General features: G+C 42.6%; 1 protein-coding gene and 1 long non-coding RNA gene across 4 annotated transcripts in view; one reads left to right on the top strand and one right to left on the bottom strand.

Moving 5' to 3' along the window:
* MAML3 (mastermind like transcriptional coactivator 3) overlaps window positions 1-26870 on the bottom strand; it is a 460242-nt gene that overhangs the window by 344425 nt on the left and 88947 nt on the right. The gene's annotated exons all lie outside the window — the stretch shown is intronic.
* Window positions 17706-26114, top strand: LOC102394251. The gene is made up of 3 exons (XR_006545653.2): window positions 17706-17841; window positions 19871-19935; window positions 25979-26114. It is a non-coding gene; the product is annotated as an uncharacterized LOC102394251 (long non-coding RNA).

Genomic DNA, 26870 nt, shown 5'->3' on the forward strand with positions numbered 1-26870 from the left:
CTTCTCATTCTCATTTCTAGTCCATCATAGTGTTGAGGACGTCTGCAATCATCTGAATGAATGAGCTGACATTTGGATAGGAGTCAAAGAAATGTATCTTGAACTTGGGAGACACTTCAAAACTCCCAAGAGCAAGGTATGCCTCGTGTGGTTCTCAACCACGACACAGAATTCACAGAAGGAATTCATCTCTAGGCGGAAGAGATGGCACTTCATCTCAGGTGGCCCTTCCACATGAATGTGTACAATTCACGAGCCCCATTCTCTCCCATACAAGGTGAATACAGTTGACATCTACTAATGTGTCCAGCCCTCCTTCCTCTAACCCCTGGGTACCCTATGACATCTAACATGATGATCAACAGGAATTAGAAACTCCAATGCCCACCCCCTAAAAAAATAAAATAAAAAAACCAACCAACCATACCCAGGGTAAAGTGCTTAACAAAAGGACAACATAATTTGGTGAAAAATGCACATGTTAAACTATGCACAGAGTAATTGCCATATTTATGTCTTTCATGCTGACCTCATCTTGCCAGAGTATGGGAATCAGTGTCAGGAATGAACCCTTCACTGATTCAAATAGGATTCAAATATATATATTACACATAATAACAGTCTTCTTCCACTATTACATAAACATAAAATATTACCCTCCTTCCATTCTGGAGACGTTATGACAATCTGAGCTAATACATTTAATTCAACTCAAGTCCCCGAATTCAGAACTACAATTACTATTTAGCAAGTGCTGGATCTGTTCTGCTTGCCTCCAAATACATTCCACGAAACTTTCATGGAATCAATGTTGTATGACACACCGTGAATATTTTTTAAGCTTTTATACGCCTGATGTTTAAAATAAGACTTTATTTTCTTTAGGTAGGAGTTATTTAATGTCCAATAATATGCAAGCATTTCTATAGAGATGCATATTGAGTTACCTTAATTTTAGAGAGGCAAACTACACTGTTTGGGGAGAAAGTCTTGAAGCACCAACTATGAATGAACATGGTTATACACCTACTACTTGGAACTACACCTTTAGGTTCCATAGAGTGGGGCAGAGGTAGGAATGATGATAAAAAAGAGGCAAGAGGAAGGAGAACAGAAAAAACAGAAGAGAAGAAGAGGGAGTGAGGTAGGTACATAACTATTCAAAACTGGAGAAATGGAATTAAATCCATCACTCTTCCCTCAAACAATCAAAGGTGTTATCTCACCTCTAGCACTGTTTAAAATGGGAGAACATTTTAAAACATGATTCAGACAATGAGATAAGCAAAGAAAAACCAAACTAGGATATAAAGGGAAAGTTGCAATTCCATCATCCAGGGAGGGTATTTCAGGAGAGACCTCTAACTAGAGGATATCTCAGTGAGACTAGGTGGGTAGACATCTCTCATTCATGAGATAAATGAATACGATAGCTAACCTTGACCAAGGTCTTACTAAGTGAAAGGTGCTGACTGGAGATCATATTAACTCACTGAATCCTCAGAAAGCTCCGGGGAAGTGGAGCTTCCCATTATTATATTAATATAATAATAACTATTATTATTCACATTTTACTAGTAACAAGTAAGGAGCACACCCAAATCACACAGCCAGGAAATGGCAGAGCTGGGATTCAAACCCAGTGGTCTAACTACAGATCCAGCACTATTAACCATTTCGTGAGGGGGTGGGGGGGAATGAATGAATGAATGCAAAAGTCATGCCAATGGTTCCTAACTTGTGGCTTTAATGGCTGCTGGCAGGGCTTGTTGGTACCACAAACAGTTGGCTTCTAAACACGGGTCACCGAAACCGTGCTTCACACACACCCTCACTGCATCCCCATCCCGACCTGGTCCTCCTTTTCCAAAGGGGCAAAGTTGGAAGGAAGGTTGACGTCTCCCTTGTCTGACCCTGTACGTGAGGAACATGCGAGAAGGCAGAGCCTCACTCAAGAGTGACTGGGGGGCTTCCTGTGGGCTCCATGGCACTTCCTGCTGGAGAACAGAGCTGGGTCCTTGTGCTCTGGCAACATCCCAAGCGGGCACACAACTTCACACAAAGTCTAAAGTTTCAGTTAGTGGCAGGGTCTCCACTTCCTGTTCCACGCTGTTGAGTAACAATCGTGTACCTCACGGCCCTGAGGTGTCTCCGCTTGCATGGTGAAGACCTTGAGAGGCTCATAAACAGGTCTCCCTCGACATGGGGACGAAGAGATAAAAGCTTCATATTCTGGACCGTCCCAATCTGAATCAGAACACTAAGCATATGACGATTTGAACATGACACGCGTGTTTTAATGCATTTTTCCCTTTCCCTCTGCTTTTCACCCCTCTTCTCTTTATTTCTCGAGTCTCCATTTATGGAGGCCAATAGGAGACATTTCTAGACTCATTTACCTTTAGCTCTGTTCAACTTTCAGATCCCGTGCAGCATTCTTTTCCTTCCTCAGCGTCAACTTTGTTTCCTTTGAGAATGTGCTGCTTCAAAAGTCCTGATTTGGGGGACTTCCCTGGTGGCTCAGTGGTAAAGAATCCGCCAGCCAATGCAAAAGACATGGGTTCAATCCCTGTTCCAGGAAGATCTCACCTGCTGCGGAGCAATTAAGCCCACGGGCCACAACTATTGAGCCCACGTGCCACAACTATGGAAGCCCTCGCATCCTAGAGCCCGTATTTCGCTACAAGAGAAGCCACAGCAATAAGCCAGAGTGCCAAAACTAGAGAGTAGCCCCCACTTGCCACAACTAGAGAAAAAGCCTGTGCAGCAGTGAAGACCCAGCACAGCCAAAAATAAATAAATAAATAAATAATTTTTTGAAATAGATAAATAAAAGACAGGTTTGAAAAGAAGAAAAAAGAAAGTCCTGATTTTTAGCTTATAAGAATGCTGAGGAAGAGGCCCCCAGAAGGCAATACTGTAACATTTTCCAAACAGTCATCTGGGGGATTTGTGACCTTACAAAAATTTCTGGTGGTTTTTGACATCCAACTTCCTTCCTTCTGCGAACTCTCTCCCTCTCCCCACCTTCTGTCACATGTTTGGGGGCAAGTATTTGGATGAGTGAAGAATTAAAAACAGAAAAGTGAAAACATCCAACGGTCACAGCAAATTTTTTTTTTTTCTCTTAAAATTGCACCAGTGTAGCTGGAACAGCTTCACAGGTATGCATCGTACATTTTAATCATACCAACTGTGCCCACCTAGATTTAGCTCTTGGGAAAATTCTAACAAAGACAAGACTCTCAATCAGTTTAAAATAGTCTATTGTGACAGGAAAGTACCTTGAAAATTGGTGAAGACTCATACATAGAACCAAGTTCCCCTCTAGGGAAAATCAGAGAATATAAATTCATTATGGTAGTTAATTCCACCATGTAAGCAGTTCCTGACGTCACTGTTAATACTTGGAAAAATAAGCAGCCTTTTCTAATGAACACACTGTAGACCCTGAAGTGAATACAGCTGAGTTCTAATTGTGCTCCCTTATAAACTGGGAATCATAATATATGTTCTTTTTCCAAGGGAATGTCTTAAGGATAAGTAAGACAAAGGGGTGAAAAATGCTTTTAGTTCTTCTAGGCAAGGCACTACCTAATCCCAAATCGCAAGATAGTTCTATAAGGATTAAAAAAAAAAAAAAGACTGGTGTGTTCTCTGACGTTTCAATGAGGGCTATGGGGCCCAAAATGTTTTAAAAGCAGAAAACCGTTAACACTGGAGATATTGTCAAAATACATTTCCTTCTGGTTAAGAAAAGGAGAGAGGGAGGGCTGAAAGGGTGGAATGGGAGGGAGTTGTCATCAAAGCACTGTTAATATGAACTGAATTATATCACAATGGCAATACTTCAACACGGGGAGTGACAATTGTCCCGTTATTACTGTGGATTGACAATATGACAATCCTCCACCGAGAGCGGACGACGGCTGTAGCCTCAGAGCGCAGCGAACAACACAAGATGAATGAGGGTTACGAGTGTTCTTCCAGCATGGGTGCCTGTTTCGCGGGAGTTTGTATCCACCCCAAATAAACACATGCCAGTGCTTCACTATCTCAGCAAATTTAGCATCCCTTGACAAAACCATGTGCTACCCGTGGCCTCAAAGTGCCAGTGGCACGTCCCTGCTCAGTGGATTTGCAGCAGCTGTGAAATGTCAAGTCAAAATGCCACGAAAGATCTATACGGCGCCTCGGCAGAAGAAAGGGCAAGAAACGGTAACATGCTGATGCCCGGACAAGTGTGAGCTGACGTCAAGCTGTCTCCTGATCCGCACTGTTTCTGAACCTCCGTCTTGGCACCGGCCTCCTTCCACTGAGGGCTTCTCATTCTGCTGAAAGACCTAACACCATGTATGTCACTTGACATTAACACACGTCAGAGGGCAGAGTTATTTACATTATCTCCTTATATGCTAGAAAAGTCATTCTTGCTTACTTAAAACAAGAAGGCAAGGGAAGACGCACAGAAACCACTCAAAAGTATTACCACAAAAAGATGAGCCCTGGTCACACTCACAGCATGGTATTTCTCTTTCCAGGGATAATGCCTTTTTAAAAAGCAGAATCTGCCCTTTGTTCTGTTCGAATGCCCGCTTTTTTAAAACTCAGCAATCAATATATTGTGAACATCTTCCCAATCTCATTAAATATTCCTCTAAAATATAATTTGAATGGCGACACATAGTCCATTTTCTACATACACTGTGATTTCACAGAGCTAATCTGCTACTGCTGAGTATTTAGGCTGCTTCCAACTTTTTACTATGAAGCACAACACAGCTATTATGTAAAATGTGTATACTCTCTAATTTCTTGGAATAAATTTATAAAAACATGTACCGATTCTCCATGATCCTGACTGACAACACTCAACAGGAACCTGGGGGAAGTCCTTGGAAAGGTGTCTAGAGCATAATTTACCCATCATAAGAGCCTCTGAAGCACTGATGAGAGTAGCTGAAGAGGTTTAAACAATGGGCAAGGTCTTCATTTTACATGTCGAGACAACAGAACCACTTATCCCTTAATAGCTGTGCCCAAGCCTTCTAGAGTTAAGCAAAGCAATCTGTCTTGGCAGGTGAGGGAAAGAAGACTGTATGTGAAGGGAGAGGAATTACGTGAATATTCTACATGCTTCCAAGCTCAACATTAAATAGAAAGGTCCTTTAAAAAGCCTTTGCTGTGTTCAGTCACTAAGTCGTGTCCAACTCTTTTGCGACCCCATGGACTATAGCCCGCCAGGCTCCTCTGCCCATGGGATTTCCCAGGCAAGAATACTGGAGTGGGTAGCCATTTCCTTCTCCAGGGGATCTTTCCCATCCAGGAATCGAACCCAAGTCTCCTACACCGGCAGGCAGATTCTTTTCCACTGAGCCACAAAAATCTTTGAATGACTAATAATACAATATGGGAGTTATTTTACACTGTTTTCCAAGTATGTCTAACTTGCTATTTTTCAGGCACTCAGCAGAACTGCACTTCCTGGCCCTCCTCTGGTTAGACGGGATCATGTGAGTAGTTCTGACCAATAAACTGAGAGCAGAGTGCCAGGTACCATTTCTGGGCTGGAACACTAAATTGCTGATGTTAAACCCTCTGGAAAACTCTCTTTCCTTTGGCACAACCACTGGCGTGAGATAGCAAGTAGTTTCATCAAGTATGAGTCCCTGAATGACGATGATAAACAGTCTCTCTTCCCCCACGCCCCTCCCCCAATAACAAACATGAGCAAGAATTAAAGTTTTGTTGCTTCAAAGCCTAAGATTTGGGGGCCATTTGTTACTATATCACCACCCACCCTCTCATGATGAATAAATACAATAACTGTTTTACCTAATTTCATTGTCTCATGATCTGATTTAAAATAATCACATGAAACTCCATTCTTTTCTACACATATAATTTGAAAACCTGGAGAGTCACAGACCTAATCTTTACGGTTTCCTGGGCTTTATGATGTGATGGTTCAAGGTTGGTATTTCTAGTGCCTTTTGGGTGCCAGGCACTTACGTTACATGCTTTGGGAAAGTTGAAGACACAGCTGCAGCCCTGAGAAGCCTAAAATAAAGAGGGAAGGATACAGTTTCAGAATTTCTATAAAGGAGGAATTTAGGGTTAGCAATTGGGATGCAAAGGGCACTTGGGAGACTAGCTTGAAGCTGTGTTTGCATAGCCAACACAGTCAGTGTGTAATTATATATTTATTTGAAGTGGCTTTGCAGGGAGGCTGAGGAGCAATACTGTAAAGTATCTAATGCCCTTCTCTGAGCTGACCTTGGCACCATCAAGGATACAGCAAGGACAACTCAAAGCAGATTGTGGAGAGCTTCTAAAGAAAGAGGCTGTGATGTTCAGAGGACTGGAAGACACAGTCTGAGTGGGAGACACGAGAGAAAATGTTCACTGAGAACACCGTATTTGAGATGAGCTTTGGAGCCCGGATTTCCACAGGGAGAGACTGGAGGCAGAGAAGCCAGGCAGAAGGAAAGCCTAGCATAAGCAGAGGCACAGGGGAGAGAAAACAGAAGACATATCTAGAAAGTTATCCAGGGCAGAGAGAAGTCATAACTAAGGTCTAGAAAGTTCGTTAGATATGTGCAGATTTGGGGAGTGACCACTGAGTGGCTGACACGCATTTGTGCTCCAATGGCTCAGTCAGGGAATTCGGGGCAGGTGGGCGGGGACCCAGGGATGTGAAGAGCAGGATCAAAGAGGAGGGAAGCAGGAAGCGGAAGCACTGGTCCCTGGCAGGTTGACATGGCTGAAGCATGCCGCCTGTGTCTGAACAATGAAGGTGCTAAAGCCAAGGGGGCTGCAACCCAGAGCGGGAGGCACCGAGATGGACCTGGCGGGCGCTGTTCCCAGCTCAAAACTCTCAGCACAGGACTGAACATAAAACAGGCAAGCAGTAACTGAATAGCAGCTAACAATATTAACTCACTGACCAAATGAGGGGCAAGGCAGTTCTACAGGACAGGCTGGCCTGTTCCCCCACCCGCTTTTAACACCTCTGGCCACTTTTGAAGCTTTGTCACTGTGTCTCCCTTCCAAAACTGGGCACAAAGACCAAGGTTTCACTCAGATCTGAGCCTTGGGCTACCTGTAAATAGTTCTAATTTAACCTGGTGTGTGTGTTAGTCGCTTAGTCGTGTCCAACTCTTTGCGACCCCATGGGCTGTAGTTTGCCATGGAACTCTCCAGATAAGAATACCGGAGTGGGTTACCATTTCTTTCTCCAGGCGGATCTTCCCAATGCAGGGATCAAACCCAGGTCTTCTGCATTGCAGGCAGATGCTTTACCTTCTGCGCTATTGCTGTTGAGTCACTTCAGTCGTGTTCAACTCTGTGCGATCCCATAGACGGCAGCCCACCAGGGTGCCCCGTCCCTGGGATTCTCCAGGCAAGAACACTGGAGTGGGTTGCCATTTCCTTCTCCAATGCGTGAAAGTGAAGTCGCTCAGTCGTGTCCAACCCTCAGCGACCCCATGGACTGCAGCCTTCCAGGCTCCTCCATCCATGGGATTTTCCAGGCAGGAGTACTGGAGTGGGGTGCCATTGCCTTCTCCTGCTACTAGGAAAGCCTGAAGGAGACTGAAAGTGAGTGAAATGATGTCTGCAGATTATCTAGGAATTGTAGCTTTAAATAGGATACGTGGGAATGTATAGACTGTTTTTTACCTCATGATAATAAGAAAAAGGTAAACTCTTGAAAAGAAAAAAACACTGCAGTTATTTGGCATTCGTGAAGGTTTTTCACTGATAATTCCCTTTTGGTTAATCTGATCTCCCATGCTGCCCTTTATGAAACCATTTAGCATTGTTTCAAAGAAAAAAAAAAAGACACATAGCCAAAAATTAGTAGAAAGGCTGGAAAAAAGCAGGTGGAGTGGGAGGATAATGATCACTTTTCTGTATGATACTGAATAAGGAGGCTGGATTTCTGGCCCAGAAAGTATTTCAAGTATGAAAGGACCATTTCTTGAGGGAAATGGGCAGTTTTAACCACGAGTATCGTCCTTTTGATATCCCCCTAAAACACAAGCAGATCCAAGAATAGCTTACAGGAAACCACAACACTCTTGACTGAGAAATAAACACAGGTTATTTTTTCCAAAGGCACATGAGCACCCAAATAATAAGCCACCTCCAAAAGGTCGGGAGAAATTAGAACCTATCAGACAAAAGAACCAAAGGAAGTCCCCCCTGTATCTGGACTTCACCTGGTTGCAAAAGCAATGGATGCCTTTGCCATTCTTATCACCAAAGACAGCAAAAATTTCCACGGAGAACTTCACTGGAATCTGTTTTGTTCTGAGGTCAGATCTACAAAGCCATAATTACCCAGGTAACTTGGGTCTGATGCTGCCCAAAATATCTAGGTAATTATAGGAGAAAGGTCATTTCCTCTCTATACTGGCAACTATACCTCTGCGTGTCTCCACTGGCAGTTATCCAGTTAAGAGCAGCCTTTCATTTCACTTTGTGCTTGTACAGACCTTGCCAAAGACGATGACATTCTTAACGGGGCGGGGAGGGAGGGGGCGGATTTTCATTTTAATTGCCTTTATAAATATTCCTTCTCTCTTGCTTGTTCCCTAGGACGATCTGATAAAATATCCTCTGCTCACTTGTACATTGAGGGAAAGGCATTCTGGACTGGGAGAATCCTGGGAGACAGGAAACGGAGAGGTGAAGAGGAAGAATAAACAGAGGGTGCCAAGATCTGCAAAACTGTCGGGATTAAAAGATTCGCAGTGATGGAGAGATGGGGAGAGACAGAGGAGGAAGCGGGGCAGATACTCAGTTCGACGGACGTCTTATTCAGAGTTTGAGCTTTGACAACACAGGCAGTTTGGGGGCAGAAAGCCGCATAACTGCCCGTCTGTGATTGCTCAAGAGAAGCGCCCGTTCCTTTTCTCCACAAAGAAAAAAATGGCATTTATCTCAAGTACAGCGAGGCATAGGAGGCTTCACCTCCCCCATCCTCTTTCTTCCCTCTTCCTCCTGCCGGCTCGGCTCCCTCACCGCCTCCCCTTCCTGTTGGAAAAGAAAAGGTGGGAGGGGAGTGGGAGGGGGAGGAGGACCCGCCGGCCACCGACAACACGGTGGGAGTCTCTTTTCTTCGGCTTTTACCAGCCTATGGGGGTCAGGATGCTATTGGTTCAGCTTTACGTGTGATCTGGTGCCTCTCACTTAGCAACAGCGAGCAGGGGAGGCAGGAAGCGACGCCACCTGGCTCCTGCGAGCGTGCGGATGGTTTAAAACAAGCCACTAGCTCAGAGGGAGACAGAAAAGGGGGGAGGGGGGTGGAGAGAAAGAGAGCAGTCTGAGCTTAACGTATTGCACCATTAGGAGCAAGGCTTAATCGGGGTGTTAACTACAACCAACCGGCAGGCACGGGGCGGGGAGAGCGGAGACTGGACAGGAGTTATTTTTAATGAATATCTGGATATAAATCATATACAGAAAGCCTTCATGTATTTTTTTAAAAGGACAAACGACACTGTGCTGCCTGGGTGGTGGGTGGGGAGATAGATGGGGTTCTCTAGGCAAAAAAAAAAAAAAAAAAAGAGATAAGAGAAATCTAAAACTGTCCAGTGGGTTTCCTCGGTTTTATTTTGTTTTCACACCAGGGTGCTACTAGAAAAGGAAAAGGAAAATTGGGTGTACTTGAAAAAGCAATTGGCTGTGTAATCCCAGGAATTTTTTTTTTTAATTAGTCAACAGTAGCTCTTTCTAAATCCTAAATTCCATTTTAGCATTTGAGAATTAACTTTCTGGAGTGGTAAGTGGCAAAAGAGAAGTACATCTCTGCTAGAAAGAGATTTTTTTTTTTTGCTTTGCTTCCTTTGTGGTAAAAGGGAAATTTCTGAGAAGGATGCCGATAGAAGTTCTGAAAGCTCACACTGCCTGGATATAACAGGGCCCAGGGCCAATAACAACAAGGAAATGTATTCCGCTGTCCCTTCTTTCATTTCTCTTAATAGAATTTTCCCTTCCCCTCCATCCCAGGTCCCCCACCAGACTTTAGAAGGATTATCTCACCTCCTTACCCATATAAACTCAACCCACCCCATCATATCAAACAGCCTCGAAACTACAGATGGGAGAGTGTCTTTCTTTCCTTCTTAGAGAAAAATGGTGCCTTTCAGCATGGACTGGAGCCTTTCACTGGTGTCAACCCAGGCCCCTAGAGACAAGGACACGCAGCCCAGAGGACACAGATGGACCTCTATCCACCCAAATAAACCAGACCCAATTAACCCCTTCAGCTCTGAGCAGTAAAAGCCACTGACTAGAGTGACACCTACTGCTCGGGGTGCAGCTGTACAATCTCCTATCACCAGCCAGGTTCTCAAAATCTGCTCCACTGGCGTGGGCTCCTCTGAACACACCTCTCTCTCCTAATAGCTGCATGAGGACATTTTCAGCTTCTCCTTCTTGGGCTGACCTCAGCATCTGTAACTCAGGACACCTCAGGGTCTAGGGATCCTCAGCCCTGGGTTACAAAAGCTCCCAGGTATAAACGGACCATTTAGCAGTGATTCTACACACGAGGGAGAGAAAGCATAGTCTGATTAAGAGCCCACAACTCATTCAGAATCACTGTTAAGGTAAAATCGCCTTTATTAACAATCCTCTTTGACACTTGATTACATTATCCCGGGGAAAACGAAACTTTTATCCAGTATCCATGGAATTTTACTCTACACGGGAAAAACCTGACAGTGAAGGACTAGTGTGGTGTGTGTGCTGTGCTTGGTCGGTAAGTTGTGTCTGACTCTTTGTGACCCCATGGACTGCAGCCCGCCGGGCTTCTCTATCCATGGGATTTCCCAGGCCAGAACACTGGACTGGCTTGTCATTCCTTTTCCAAGGGATCTTCCCAACTCAGGGATCGAACCTGCATCTCCTGTATCTCCTGCATTGCAGGTAGATTCTTTACTGAGCCACCTGGTATAGAATAGCATTTTACCAATCCACATTTCTTTTACTCTGGGTGTTCAGTCAGATCCCAGAAATTCCCTTTCATTGGGAAAAAAAAGTCCATACAATTAATGAAAGTTAAAGTTATACTTTTCTGAAAGCATAGCAAAAATGCTATGTTAATGACGAAAATATCTATGTTATTATTCTTTTCTACAGCAAGGCCAAGAAACAATGTCACTAACAAAATCCATGGTTTCTCCCCAAATAGGCACTAAGTTAAAAACCATATTAAAGGTGCCAGGATGATTATAAAAGCAATGGGTCAGGCGGTATAGCTTGATTCGTTTTAGGCAAAAAATATCTAGTGAGTCTTCACCAAGTCTTCACACATTGAACAGAACACTGCTGCTGCTGCTGCTAAGTCGCTTCAGTCGTGTCCGACTCTGTGTGACCCCATAGACGGCAGCCCACCAGGCTCCACCGCCCCTGGGATTCTCCAGGCAAGAACACTAGAGTGGGTTGCCATTTCCTTCTACAATGCATGAAAGTGAAAAGTGAAAGGGAAGTCGCTCAGTCCTGTCCGACTCTTTTTGACCCCATGGACTGCAGCCTACCAGGCTCCTCCGTCCATGGGATTTTCCAGGCAAGAGTACTGGAGTGGGGTGCCATTGCCTTCTCCGAACAGAACACTAGTAATGCTGAAAATTCAAATACTGCTCATTTTCAAGGATGCTCAAAAGTGTTTTCCAAATAGTCTGCTTTTTATTCCCAAACTAACCACTTGGAATGTTAAACTGTGATATTCTTATTGCAGAACTGGGAAACAGTGGAGTCTCCCAGCTTACACAAGGTCACAGAGCAAGCCAGTGGACGTGATGAAATGAGAACCAGGCTTCCTGATTTCAAGTCCAGAGCTTCACCATTGGGCCTCTAGAACCAAGCAATTCTCTGAGTAACAGCGAGTAACAGTGAGGTCTCCCTCATATATTTATGGATGCCTCATCGTTGTGTGTTAATTTCTGCTACCGTCTCAGAGTTGAAATGTCATTCTACTGACATTCCTCTTACTTTGTGATCCCTTTATCTGGTGTTTTTCACCAAATGGGTTAAGGGAAAAAATTAGTATTGGGAGGCAGGAGTAAAACCCATCAAAAAAAAAAAACAGAAATGGTTCAAACTTACATCAAATGAAAGGCTAAATATACCCATCTCTAACTACGTGTCTAGCATTTTGACACAGAAATGAGTATTAGCTGAGGATACTCTGAAAAGTAGTTGTAGGGACTCACCACCAAGATACAATCCACAAGGTGGAGCTGCTATGGGGCATCCGGCTGCTACTCTCATTAGAGCACAACAGGGAGACTTTGCCTTTTTTCCCAGAAGTTCACACTGACAGAACACACCTGTGTTGTGCATGGGCACTAAAGCTCTACCTACAACTCTGCCATGAATCACCCTACCCTGTGTGCAAAAATCTGGTCAGTGGGGTAAGGGTGCTAGAAGTGACATCTACAAGCGTCCCTTAAAAATCTCACACACTTTTTTTTTCTATAATGAGAGGTTCCTTCCCTCATAATATTCTTAAACCTACAACTATTTCCCCATCATAGAGAAGAAACTGATGATCAATTTGTCCCAATTCTTTTCCAGTCGATGTTTTAACATGAACCCAAATATCCAGGATCAACTTAATGGACATCATCTGTGAGTTGTATACAGATAGCTATAAAGAGGCAATTAGAACACCCCTCACTCAAAATGTGAAAGTTTTATCTTACCACATCAATTGTGCCAGACGCAAATGCCCAGTGAGGGATAACACATGCTTCAGACAGCAACATGAGCTGTCGGCACCAACCGCCAGCGCTCCTGGTTGTTAGAGTTGGACGCAGTGCCCCAAAGTCAGCAAGTCTGACCCTCAGCTTTGCAAAAAGTCCTCTTCAACATCCTTCACATGTTCCACGGCACCAACCTAGAGGTGGGGGCACCTCTGACTGCTCCCCACCTTGCTTCCTTCCGTTGACCTGCCCCCTGGACTGTTCTTCTGGCTCCATCTGGCTTCCATCCCTGACTGAATTCAGGTAGTCCAGGCTGGGAGCACATCCCTTTCTCCCTGTATCACTGAAGGGACCACACTCCCGGATCCTTGGGTTCTCCTCTTGGCCATGTAGCTTCGAGACCCTGTCTGTCCTTGGCCCTCACCACCAACAGTGTTTCTTATTTATTTACTTGTTTCATATCTAAGATTTGCCATAAATGGCTCCTGCGAACCTACTTTTATAAACAAAACAGAACACCATAAACTACATTTATAAACTTTTTTGAAAGTATACACCAGGACCAGCAAAAGGGCATTTAGTAAACAGTCTAGGTTTGGGGGACCAAAAAGAAAGAGCAAGGCTCTTTTGTAGAAACTTATACAATGAGAGAGAAAATTTTCCAGAAACTTCTTATTGACAAAATTCAGCACTTTATTTGTGGACACTAACATCTGAATTTCAGACAGTTTTCACTTCTCATAAAATACCATTCTTCTTTTGAGTTCTTTTCAACCTCTTAAATACGTAAAAATAATTCTTAGCCTTATGTGCCACGCCAAAACAGATGGTGGGGCCATTTTAGCTCATGGTCCATGGTTTGCAAGTCCTGGAATACACACCAAGCAGTGAAAGCTGTGGCTAGGTTGAGGGAAAGGGCAGGAGAGTAGAAAGATAAGTCCTTCCCTCCCCCGCCACCACCACCAAGTTTTAATTAAGACATTTCTGTATTATTTTCCTTTTCATTACAGGCGTGTTATTGCTTTTATGATTTGAAAAAGTCGTGGAAGATGTGATGTGATTAATTAGAAGTCTAGACTCCTTTAGAGCTTTCAAGAGCTTTTTAGAGCTTTCAAGTTCCTCCATAACCTCCTTATTTAACTTAATTTCCATTATTATCCTCTGTATCTCTTTTTTCGTCTAACCTTCTATGTCTCTCTCCTGTTTTCATGCCTTTGCTGCCTGGGAACCTCACACTTGTATTTCAACGCTTACTTGCTTGCCTTAACGTCTTTCCTTAAGACGTCCATACCCAAGACAGTAAAGGGAAAACTTGAGTTCTCTGACGATCACTTGTCAGTTACTTTAGTATGTGTTTGTCTTGGGTTCCCCACAGGCAGGGGCCACCTGGGAACCTTCAGGGTCCTTGCAGCACCAACCAGTAAGAAGTATCCACTTAGGTGTTCAACAAATACTTGACAGCTTTTTAGTCAATCCAAGCTAAAATACAACAGTATAATATCAAATAAATATTTTAGGATCAGTGGATAGAAGTTAGAAAGATAGAAATGTTGGCTTGATGTGTGAAAACATTATTTTCTAACTTTTAAACCTGTCCAACAATGAAATACACTGCCTCTTAAAATAACACATTTCCTGACACTAAAAAGTATTCAAAACACAAGTGGATGACCATCTGTCAAGGATTCTGTGGAAGGAATTCCTGTATTATTTAGGTCAGACCACATGGGCTCTAAAGTCCCTTCTCACTCAAGAATTTGTTATTCTTATTGACATTCTGTCCTTACCACCCCCCTCCCCGCCACATACCTCATTTATTCGTTAAAATTAAGTGATTTAAAGTAAGAGGGGTGGCATGTTCACAACTCAGATCATCAAAAATGCTGTAAGTCGGTGGGTATATTAGGATGATATTAATTGGCTTGTTCTAGGCAGGCTTCGGAGAAGGCAATGGCACCCCACTCCAGTACTCTTGCCTGGAAAATCCCATAGACGGAGGAGCCTGGTAGGCTGCAGTCCATGGGGTCGCTAAGAGTCGGACAGGACTGAGCGACTTTCCTTTCACTTTTCACTTTCATGCATTGGAGAAGGAAATGGCAACCCACTCCAGTGTTCTTGCCTGGAGAATCCCAGGGACGGGGGAGCCTGGTGGGCTTCCGTCTATGGGGTCGCACAGAGTCGGACACGACTGAAGCGACTTAGCAGCAGCAGCAGGCAGGCTTAGTATACTTTTGATAAACCATCAATACTAATGTGAGAGATCCCAGAGTCATGAGAATTTTTGTCTCTTATTTAGATAGCCCCCTGGGAATGGTTTTCTTATTGTTTTGTTTACCCACTTGTTTGTTTATTGTTTTTTTTTTTAAGGTTGTTGGGTTTTGGTCACTGATCAGCTGTCTGAATGACAACCTATAAATCAGAACAACACCTATATTTTGCTTATCCTGCATCCCAGCTTTCTAGATCCTTTAGAATTCTGGGAAAATCTCAGATTCAAAAGGAACTTATGACACACATACCCCACCACCTCCTTGGAGGAAAAAAAAAAAAATTATAACCTCTGAGCCCTCCATGACATGTAAACAAAGTTCCAAAATTACATGTCATGGGCTCTTTCATCAAGCTGCTGCTGAACACCCAGCCTGGGCCAGGCAGGGCACTAAGTACCAGGGACAAGCCCTAGCCCAAAGCCTTTTACTGTCACCCAGAGGCCCAGTTAGCTGTAGAATAGAAAGGAATCCATTGACTGGCTTCCAGTGTCTATCAGAGACCAACCCTTTTATTGAAAAGCCTAGGAACTGAGAGCTGGTGACAGGAAAAAGAGCAGAGGAGACAGAAAGGGACAAGGCAGGGAGAAAAGGAGAATCAGAATCAGTTGCAGCAGCAGGTCCACGTGGCATTAGAAGTGAGGAGATGATGGAACTTCCCTGGTGGTCCAGCGGCCGAGACTCCAAGCTTCCATTGCAGGGGATGCAGGTTCCAGCCCTGGTGGGGGAACTACAATCCCATATACTCATCACCAACCCCCCCTCAAAAAAAAGTAAGGAGACTCTGACAGAAAAGAAAGGGGACCCAAGATGCTATTTGAAGGGTAATACGGAAACTTCTGGAAATCACTGGGGCATCTACTCCAGGTGTCCACAGCTTCCAGTGCTACATGATGCCTTCACTTCAGCAAACAAACTGTGCTCATAATCAGAGATCACTTCTCTAAACCTGCGCTTCCCAAGAACTCTCTGAGTGTTCTGACCCAAGTCCTAGAAAGCCTGGCACACACAGTACACCTTCAGCTAATGTTGGTTTTCTTTTCAAAGTCTTCTTGGGTCATTAAGAAAAAAATTCAATCATGTTGTGGCCATAGAAACAAACCAGGGAGTAATATTGGTGGTAGTGGTGGTTTAGTGGCTAATTCGTGTCTGACTCTTTGCGACCCCATGGACTGCAGCTCATCAGACTCCTCCGTCCATGGGATTTCTCAGGCAAGAATCCTAGAGTGGGTTTCCACTTCAGAGTACTAGTAAGAGCTTCTGATTATTGCGAGCTGACTATGTGCAGACACAAAGCTAAGCACTTTGAATGGATTACCGGCTTCCCTAGTGGTTCACTGGCTAAGAGCCTGCACTCCCAAAGCAGGAGGCCTGGGCTTGATTCCTGGTCAGGGAACTAGATCCCACGTGCCACAACTAAAGATGCCGCATGCGCCACGAAGACCCGGCTCAGCCAAATAAATAAATAAACATAAATATTTTAAAAATAAAAAGTTTTTTAAAAAAATAAATGGATTATCCCAACACTCCTACTACATAAGGCCTGTTTTTTGTATGTAGAAACTAGCGATTAAAGAAATTAGAAACTTACCCCAGGATCCTAAGGCTAGTAAGTAACAGATCCAGGATTTAAACCCAAGAGATCTGGCTCGAAATTCAGGGCTCTTCAACACAGAGTTAGGATGTGGTAAGATATCTAGAATATCTCCTTGACTTGCTTTTTCAACATCAGCAGCCTTCTCACCTTCAGGCCATGCAGGAGCTATTTAATATTCGAATATCAGAGCATGAGATGGTAAAACTACATGTTAATAAAAGTCCAATTGAAAAGTTCTTCTCTTGAAAAAAGAAACCACAATGAATAAAAACCATGTCCTAGAAAACCAAAACAAAACGTGCCCCCAGAAGACTGATGCAGTTTCCAGGGACAATTTGCCAGAAGCTTTTTCTCCCTGAAATTATAGGAAGAGGAAAAATTGGTGAATTTATTGGCATTAAGACAAGAAGTCTAAGGAACATCCTCTTGGTCAGCAAAAGAATGTTCTAAGGTAATAGTTAAGATAACACTGTGTGTGTGTGTGTTTGTGGGTGCATGCTCAGTTGTATCCGCCTCTTTGCAACTCCATGGACTATAACCTGCCAGGCTCCTCTTCCCATGGGATTTTATCTTGCTTTTAAAAAATACGGTATCCCACATAGTTGAATTATCAGAGAGTGAAGCTGAGTCATTGAAGTAAAAGCTGTTTTGATGGAAATCTTTCTAAAGCATGACATACTTACATTTACATATTCTTAAACAGAAAATATCATTTCCTTGATGTTTCTTTTATAGGATACTCATTATGGCAACCCACTCCAGTATTCTTGCCTGGAGAATCCCAGGGACAGAGGAGCCTAGTGGGCTGCCGTCTATGGGGTTGCACAGAGTCAGACACGACTGAAGTGACTTAGCAGCATGAATATTGTTAGTAATAACAGGTTGCTATTCAATTACCTTTGAGGGGAGTGTTAAACTCACTTGCGCTCTCTGCCCCTGCATCAGGTGACTCCATATTAAATGACCTCCCATGAGATGACTCCAAACTGCCACACCTCCAGGTCCTTTTATATTTCTTCTTTTCCTCCTTTCTGCACTTCCTGCTTTCACGTTGTTTCCAGTTTGCTTTCTTATTTTCCACTTGGCTGGTTTGCTGAGGATCTCAGGGTGGCTTTATACCATCTCCAGGGTTAATTGTAAAGGGTTTCCCCCTACTACCACTCCCTGAGTTTTTTATTTGCAATGTTTATTTTTGTTTTTTTTTTAAACTCTCTTCCCAGTTCCAGATGGTTGAGGTTGATGGAAGCCTAACCTCCAATTAAAGGTAAAGTTACTCTGATTTTTTTTTTTTAATATCTTTCTTAAAAACCAGAGTATGGATTTCTGGAGAAGCTTTATTTTATTCATCTGAGAAATCAGAACCATACCTTTTAAAATTAAATATCAACATACAGTGGAAAAGAAAAGGGGAAAAGTATGATTCTTTTAAAAAGTAAAATAGACTTTTGTTTTCCCTAAAACACTTCATGTGTTGGAAGTGATACTTCAACTTTAGGGTATTTTTTTACTGATTTAAGTTACTTTGGTAAGAAAAATAATCTAATATTTAATGTAATTCTTTCATTATTTCTGCTTGATTTTGGTCAATGAATGGGTAGATAGATATTAGACATGAAATGGATTATATATAATATATACAAATACATATATACACATACATATGGCATTGTTGATAATATATATATTCACGGAATTTGTATTCTGCCTGTCACTTTTATGTTATTTCATGTTTCCCTGTTTCAGCATAGTACCCAATCTACCATGTCATAGCTTTCTGGAATTCTGTTATTTTAGTTTTCCCATTCCCCTATTACTGAGCATTTTATTTGCTTTACAATTTTGTTGTGGTTTAAAAAAAAAAGACAGTGGATATTTTCATAAAAACGACTTGTTCTTCTAAATTAATCCTTTGTGTTTAAACATGGATCTTCGTGTTATTGACTCGATTAAAAAAAAAAATCCAAGTACAGTTAGGAAAGACAAACAGAAGAAAAAATGAGAACAGGTTTGAGAGAAATGAAAGAAGAGTCTGGGGATGTGTTTTGTCTGGAGAAGGCTGCCTCTTGTATGTAAAACGCTGGTTATATCACCCATTCTACTTCAAATGCTGAACGACACTACGATCCAGGTAAAGATTACTCTCCTCACTGTGATTTGACTTATTGCCTAGAAATTCTAACTGGAGAGCAGAATTAGGATTCAGTGCTTTCTAGAACAACTGCCATTATTTCTGTGCGTGCATGCTAAGTTGCTTCAGTTGTGTCCGACTCTTTGTGACCCTATGGCCTATAGCCCACCAGGCTCCTCTGTGCATGGAGCTCTCCAGGCAAGAATACTGGAGTGGGTTGCCATTCTCTTCTCCAGGGCATCTTCCTGATCAGCAATTGTACCTGCATCATCTGCTATGGGGTCCCACAGAGTCGGACACGACTGAAGCGACTTAGCAGCAGCAGCAGCAGCACCTGCATTGGTAGGCGGGTTCTTTATCACTAGCGCCACCTGGGAAGCTCACATTTTCACTGTTTAAATTTGTCTAAAAGGAGTTGGACAAGGAGACAGGGATACCTGGGAGTGCTGCAATCCATGGGGTTGCCAAGAGTTGGATATGACTGAGCAACTGAACGACAAAAAAGGAGTTGGCGACTACAAAGAAATAGTTATCATTATTTTATAAAAAAGCTTTAAGGGTGATTTTAAGCTTGCAAATAAAGAAAAACAACCTTCTGAATTGCTGTAGTACCCCTTGCACATTCACAGGAACATAGTAGGTAGCTGATAAGCACAATCATGGGAATAGAGTCAGGAACGCAGTCAACACTTTCTGAATGGTGGGTGGCAGAGTTGTATTCCTCTCCCCGAAGGAAATCACTTTGCCCTACTCCATAGCATGCTTATGGATGGAGAAGTCTAAAATCTGATAATGCATAGTTCCAAAACAATGCATAGTTTCTGAGCATTTGCCAACAGGGATGGGATGCAGATCAAAGGAGAAAAGAAATGCCCTGACATTCTCAGGATCTGATTATTAAGGAAATAATATAAATCCGTATTATAAAATAAAAGCATAAAGAACTGGATGAATAATAAATACAGAGAATACTACATCTGAACCAGAAGACCGTCTGATACGGGTTCAATTTTATAAATTTGTATGAGTATATTCCTCACGAAAGGAGTCAACCTTTATAAGGAAGGGTGGAGTAAAAGTGGACCTTGGTGATCTTATATGTGTCTGTAAGAATTAAAGATCTGCTAAAGAGAAAAGAAAAAAAAAGGATTTGTTTGTTTTGCAGAAATTGTCATGGTTTCTGTGGCACTGCAATGGCAAAATCAAATATACACCTCTTCAAACTGAAAGGTAAGAAGCATTTAAAACATAGATAAAAGTGTTTTTCTCCAACAACATATTTACTATATTTAGAACTCAAATTTTGATACATGATGTGATCTATGAAGCAATATCAATTTTTATGTATATTAAGTCTGGAAGAGTCTAGCTTGGATTTGCAAGGGCTTCAAAGAAAAGGGACAGAAAAGCCATTAGAAGTCACAGACATCATTAGCACAAGACTAAAATCAAAGTAAAAACTGTGAACCAAAATGGGAGAACTTAACACTCAGACCCTGCCTCTGATACAGCTCAGTAACACAGATCCTAGAAAACATTATAAAGATTTCTTTGGGCAGACATTAGATCAGTGCTGACATGGCCAGTCACAGTAAATGCAAAGAAAGCCATTTCAAAGCCAGATACTAAATTAAAAGGAAAATGAAAGTCTTCCTTATTTTATGGATTTCTGCTACAGAGAGGGTCCAATCCTATGTTAATGTTATGAAACAATTCTGAATAGCCACTGCCTAACTATCACTGTTACAAATGATATTCCGGCATTCTTAAATATATAGAATCTATTTAAATTCAGATACTGAATATTTTGTGCTATTCATAATGGAAGCAAAAGGTCTGACCTATTCGTAATTACAGTATTAATGCAACGATCTGTGTGATCACGTGTAAATAGAAATCTAACTCCACATGGCACTGGATTTCAGCCAGAAGGTTCAGGTTCTAGCTGAAATTCAATGATATCAGCAGAGAATAATCTGCTCAGCTAAACAAGTAAGGAGAATAAGCAACTGTGGTCCCAGAAATTTTTGTCTTTATTCCAAGTTATCATCAAGGAAGATGACAGCTCAGATTTTGTGTCCTCAATAGTAACAATATGGCATGCACATCTGAAGGGGATACCTACGTGGCACTCACATGCAGAGAGAATTTTCAGAGCTCTACTCATCTCCCCCTCTTTTCCCCCTACTCCTTCAACCATCAGCACCAAACTCTAGAGCTATATTTCATTTCTCAGTGAACACCCTGGGAACAGTCATCACCTTCCCCCAGAACAGGACCCAAAAGAAAACACCGTCCCTAAGTAAGTTAAACAGCTCAGTGCACCAGGGAGATTTATCATACAGAGAGATCTGCCTAACGAGAGTAATCCCCTGACCACGACACGGAAGACTGCATTCTCTCTCTAGTTAAAAAACACACTACCCTGACATAGGAAGAAGTCAGCACTCAGACACCTCTAAGATCAGCAAGAAAACAAACTGCTGCTCTCAAAGGTCTGCTATGAGAGAATTCCAAACAAGGGCTGTAATCGAAATGTGATCAACGTGCACCACCACGTAAGAGTTCCAAAATGTCAGTTCAAGGGAAGTAACAAGACTCAGGCACTGAAATGCAACCGTGGCCAGTAATAACCTTTGCCAACAAAGACTTCTCTTCCTCCTATTTAATGAAAAATTTAAAAATCTCATGTTCAGAATGCACGTGAGACTCAAGAGAAAGGCGGTTGCCTCTTTCACAGTCACCTTAGTCCACGACTTGTTCCTTAGACTTTATTTGGTGTTGGCAGAAAGTGCCACTAACTGGCAAGAGGAGCTGAAAAGAGCAGGACAATATGGTGCCTGTATATTGCAACTGCCACAGAGCCCAGTGTTTTGACACTGTTACTGAAACACGCTCAACTATTTATGAGAGCTAAGTTGAATCAAACAGTTGGTGTGGCAGAAAAAACATCTGTGAAGTCTTTTTGTCTAGAAAGTCACTAAGACGAGGAGGAAGAAGCAGAGCAATCACACAAACACAAATATCTCCCCAAAATCATAAATAGCATTGTCAAGTGGGAACAGATACCTTCCCCCACTCCCACTGTAACAACACCCAGCAGGCGGGGCTATCCCAGAGTCTCGGGCAATGCATCACTGTGGACAGCCAGCTCTTCTGGAGAGTTGAATGTCCCCTCTTTACAGACAAAAACGAGTTTTTTTTTTAAATTCATTATTTCGAATATAATATCTTTCTAACTTAAGACACTCCTGGGGAAAGGCCGAGCAATCTGTGTTTTAACAGGGTGAGTTTGACACACACTAGGGTTTAAGGACCACTGCCATCCACTACATAGCTCTGAATTTCTGCGCTCTTAAGAGTTTTCTGCCTGCTTTCAATGGGCTTTCCTTTTACGGAAAGTTACTGAGTCTGCCTAACATGGATCTGCCTCTATTGGTTCTTTTCCCTTCCAGTTTGCTCCTTTCCAGTTTGTATCTAATCTGCCACAGGCTTAGAAATCAGTTGTCACAGTTCTTAAAAATCATGTGTAAAATATAGATACATAGGATCAAACAGGACAAGAAGTGCATACAAACTGGGAACGCACCCCTGTGAAGGGAATGCATAGTTCTAGGACATAAAGTTCTGGGTAGACATTGGTCATTCAGAGGCTTTTCTGCTTACTTCCTCAATTGTACAATATTTACTTGTTTTTATTCCTGATCAGTAGGAGAGGTTGCTAAATAACTTGAGTTCCAGAAAATGAAATGTTTCTGTGGTTTACTAGTGAGTCACTGGAACGTTCATCTTAGTCTTTCTACCATAACTGTAATAACTGTCATTCATTAAACATTTGCTATGTGGCAGGCAGTGTGCTAGCTGCATTTTATATACATTATTTAATTAGATCCTCAGGCCTTGAAGTAGGTATTATTAACCTCATTCTAGATGAGAAAACCAGAGAAGGCAATGGCAACCCACTCCAGTACTCTTGCCTTGGAGAATCCCAGGGACGGCGGAGCCTGGTGGGCTGCCGTCTCTGGGGTCGCACCGAGTCGGGCACGACTGACGAGACTTAGCAGCAGCAGCAGCAGATGAGAAAACAAGAAGCACAGAGGTATTCAGAAACCTGCCTAAGATCACAGGACTATTAAGAAACATAACCGGAATTCAGGTTAGCTGCATTCCAAATCCACCTATTTTCTTTTTCCTCGTCTTCTCCTTCTTTTTTTTATAAAAAAAAAAAAAAAAAACAACAGTCATTGGGCTATGTAGCACGGAGGCAGCCAGGTGTGAACCCAAAGCTTAGAAAAAGGGGGTGGAGTAGGGTTGGGGATGAAACTCAAAAGCAGGAGAGGACTGTGATAAATGGTTCACATTCAGTAAAGGAATAGAAATGCCCTTCCTAGGAAGGAATCAAGGAAGGCAAAAGATTCAAGTCATGCCATCCTATCTGGAAAGTCAAAACCTATCACTGTCCACAGTAAGAAAGTCTCCTGATCTGTTTTCCACAAGGATCCAGATTCCCTTTTATATTCTACTTTGGGGTCCTGACAGTTATTATTTAAGCTTGTTTAAAGCATATATAATCTTTATATTCATAAACATCATGAGGTCAGAATCTTCTGGTCCAGGGCTGAGAGACTGTAATTGATAATAACTGACCATCCCACTCCAGTACTTTTGCCTAGAAAATTCCATGGATGGAGGAGCCTGGTAGGCTGCAGTCCATGGGGTCGCTAGAGTCGGACACGACTAAGCGACTTCACTTTCACTTTTCACTTTCATGCATTGGAGAAGGAAATGGCAACCCACTCCAGTGTTCTTGCCTGGAGAATCCCAGGGACGGGGAAGCCTGGTGGGCTGCCGTCTATGGGGTTGCACAGAGTCGGACACGACTGAAGTGACTTAGCAGCAGCAGACCATCCAGAATGATATAAATCAAAAGGTCCTGTTGACTTCTTTGTTTACTTACTCACTTTCCTTAAAAAGTAAAAGGAAAGGGAAAGGAAAAGGAAAATTCTCTTTCTCTTAGCCTACGATTCTGCTAAACATATAGCAGCACTGTGTTCTTTCCAGGGCTCTCTGAAATATTTAATGTGCAAACAGATGCTGTGAGTGGATACCGGTGGAATAAGACACATTGGGCATGTTGAAAGGAGAGCTCATGTAAGAACGTGTGTCATGACCAGTCAGAATGCCATTATTTAGGGACTTCTCTGGTGGTGCAGCAGATAAGAATCCACCTGCCATGGAACAAGTAAGGCCACAAGCCACAGCTACCGAAGCCTGAGCACCCCAGAGCTTGCACTCCACAACAAGAGAAGGCACCACAATGAGAAGCCAGAGCAACACAACAAAGAGTAGCCCCTGCTCACCACAACTAGAAAGCCTGTGCAAAGCAACAAAGACCAGATGCAGCCAAAAAATAATTTAAAAACTAAACAAAAAATTTTTTTTAAAGAATGACAATTACTTGAAAATTTACAACAATAAATCCTGGAGAGGGCAAGGAGAAAAGGGAAGCTTCCAACACGGTCAATGGGAATGTAAATTGGTACAGTCACTATGGAGAACAGTATGGAGGTTCCTTACAAAACTAAAAACAGAGCGACCATATGATCCAACAACCTCACTCCTGGGCATATATCTTGGCAAAACGATAATTCAAAAGCTACATGCACCCTGGTGTTCACAGCAGCACAATTCACAGTAGCCAAGACCTGGAAGCAACCAAAGCGTCCATCAACAGATGAATGGATAAGGAAGACGCGAGGTGTGTATATATACACACACAATGGAGTGTTAGCCATAAAAAGAATGAAATAATGACATCTGCAGCAACACGGATGGACCTAGAGATTATCATACTAAGGGAAGTAAGTCAGAAAAAGACAAATATATGATATCACTTATATGTGGAATCTAAAAAATGACACAAATGAACTTATTTACAAAACAGAAACCAACTCACAGACTTAGGAAACAAACTTACGGTTACCAAAGGGGAAAGGTGGGGGTGGTGGGTAAATTAGGAGTTTGGGATTAGCAGATACAAACTACTATTATCAAATAGATAGATAACCAGGTCCCTTCCATCTGCATAGAGGTTGTCTTTATCTTTCGTTGACACGTAAAGATTGATAGGTTGGAACTCCTGATCTGTGAAGGCATCACCACCATTAAATGCCAAGACCTCATAAGGAAACAGAAGTAAGACTTGCTTTACAATAGAGGGTTTTACCAGCAAAATCCAAAAGCCATTTTGTGACGGGTACATATACAGAAGTGAAAGTACAAATTGACATTAAATTCTCAGTTGTGTTTGGAACTATGATTTGCTTTGACTTTCCTTTGTTAAAATTTCATTATTTTAGAATCCCATGTCTCTTTTTAATTTTTTTTTCTGATTCACATTGCTAATGTATATTTTACTGAAGCAGAAGGAAAATAATGTAACTGTTCATATCAGTTGGCCCTACTGACTGTACTGTTTCTCATATAAAATGCAGCTGACTCCTTCTGCCTTTGGAAATCAGAAGCTGCCTTTCACCCACAGAGCTGTAACTTTTCAAAATCAATGTCTCTTGGCTTTCCCATCTTCAAGACCTTCTGGATTAAACTCAGTCCAGACAGTCTCTGCTGACCTTCACAAATCATCAGCCTTGAACAGCTTAACAGCGTTTGGTGTTGAGAATTTGGGCCTTGACTCATCCATTTTAAGATTTTTGAAACCTTGGCAGAGCCCTGCCTGAAAGGTCTCTCCTAGACTACACAGCCATTGTAGGTTTCACTCCCTTTTTAAAAAGTAATCTAACCTGTGAAAATCCAAAACGATCGATCAACTGGATCCCTGTGAGATTATTCTCATCATAAAGAGCATTCTTCTGTGCCCAGTTCCCTCGCCACCACATTCTTGGCACTTCCACCAGACAGAATCTCCAGGTGGAAGCATGCCAAAGCTGAGATCCTGGCATGAAGAAGCAGCTCTATCAATGAATGGCATCCTAACTTCACAGAAGGATTTAATCAAGATCTTCCTCATTGTAAGAGTGTAAAAGTCAGCCCTCTTAGCGCACACTGTTAGCAATGATTGATTTACCCACATTTTTCCAGGACATGCCCATGTGTCTCATGCACCAGGCAGTCCAAAAGGGATCGGCAAAGATACATATAACAGACATACGAAGCATCCCCGATTAGACCTTTGGTTTTCAAGACTGGAGTGTTAGAATCAGAATCCGGACAAGGCATAGATTTTTACAACTTATTTCTTTATTTGACCCAGCAGGTGTTAGTCGCAGCGTGTGGGATCCAGTTCCCTGACCAGGGTCGAGCCCCAGCCCCCTTCACTGGGAGTGTGAAATCTCAGCCACTGGACCATCAGGGAAATTCAAGGGCATGGATTTGAGCAGCAAACACACCTGAGCTTGAATCACAACTGTCTTATTGGGCAGGACTGTGACTACTTTAACAGTGGAAGTGGGGCTACTATCCTTTGAAGTTGCTGTGAGGAGTAAATGAACTGTGAAGTAGGTAACAATAAAGACATGCAAGAAAGGCCACCTCCTAATATGCACTGGTTCCCTAAGTAATGTCTGCATCTTTGCTTGCTATCCAGAACAGAGGTTTTACAAAGTATCATCCTGACACTTGCAGAGTTCTCTCTCAAATACACACTTCTCAGACCACACAGATCGGTGGTTTGCCCAATTTGACGTGTGTGTGGATAGGTGTGTCCTGGGAATTAATCTAAGAGTTAGGAGTTCCACATTAGGGCAGGGTACAAGTATATCCATAAGAATAGGAGAAAGGGGAAAAAATCATATTGCTGAAAATGACCAATGTGAAGTTTGGTGATTCAAAGCTGGATAATTCCAAAATAATAAACGGTGGTAAGTGAATCCCACCATGGAAGATGGAAGATCCCGTGGAAGAGGGCACAGCAACCCGCTCCAGTATTCCTGCCTGGAGAATTCCATGGACAGAGGAGCCTGGTGGACTACAGTCCATGGGGTCGAAAACAGTTGGACACGACTGAAGTGACTTATCACACTAAGTGCTAAGCACAAATCCCATTTGCATTTCCCTCAAGGTCACCAGAGGCAGGGACTATGGATGACACTGGAGGCTTATATAGGAGCTACTACAGAAAGCTACAGCCTGACCTGGTCTGGAATGGC

Source organism: Bubalus bubalis, chromosome 17 (genome assembly GCF_019923935.1).
Source record: "Bubalus bubalis isolate 160015118507 breed Murrah chromosome 17, NDDB_SH_1, whole genome shotgun sequence".
Classification (NCBI taxonomy): domain Eukaryota; kingdom Metazoa; phylum Chordata; class Mammalia; order Artiodactyla; family Bovidae; genus Bubalus; species Bubalus bubalis.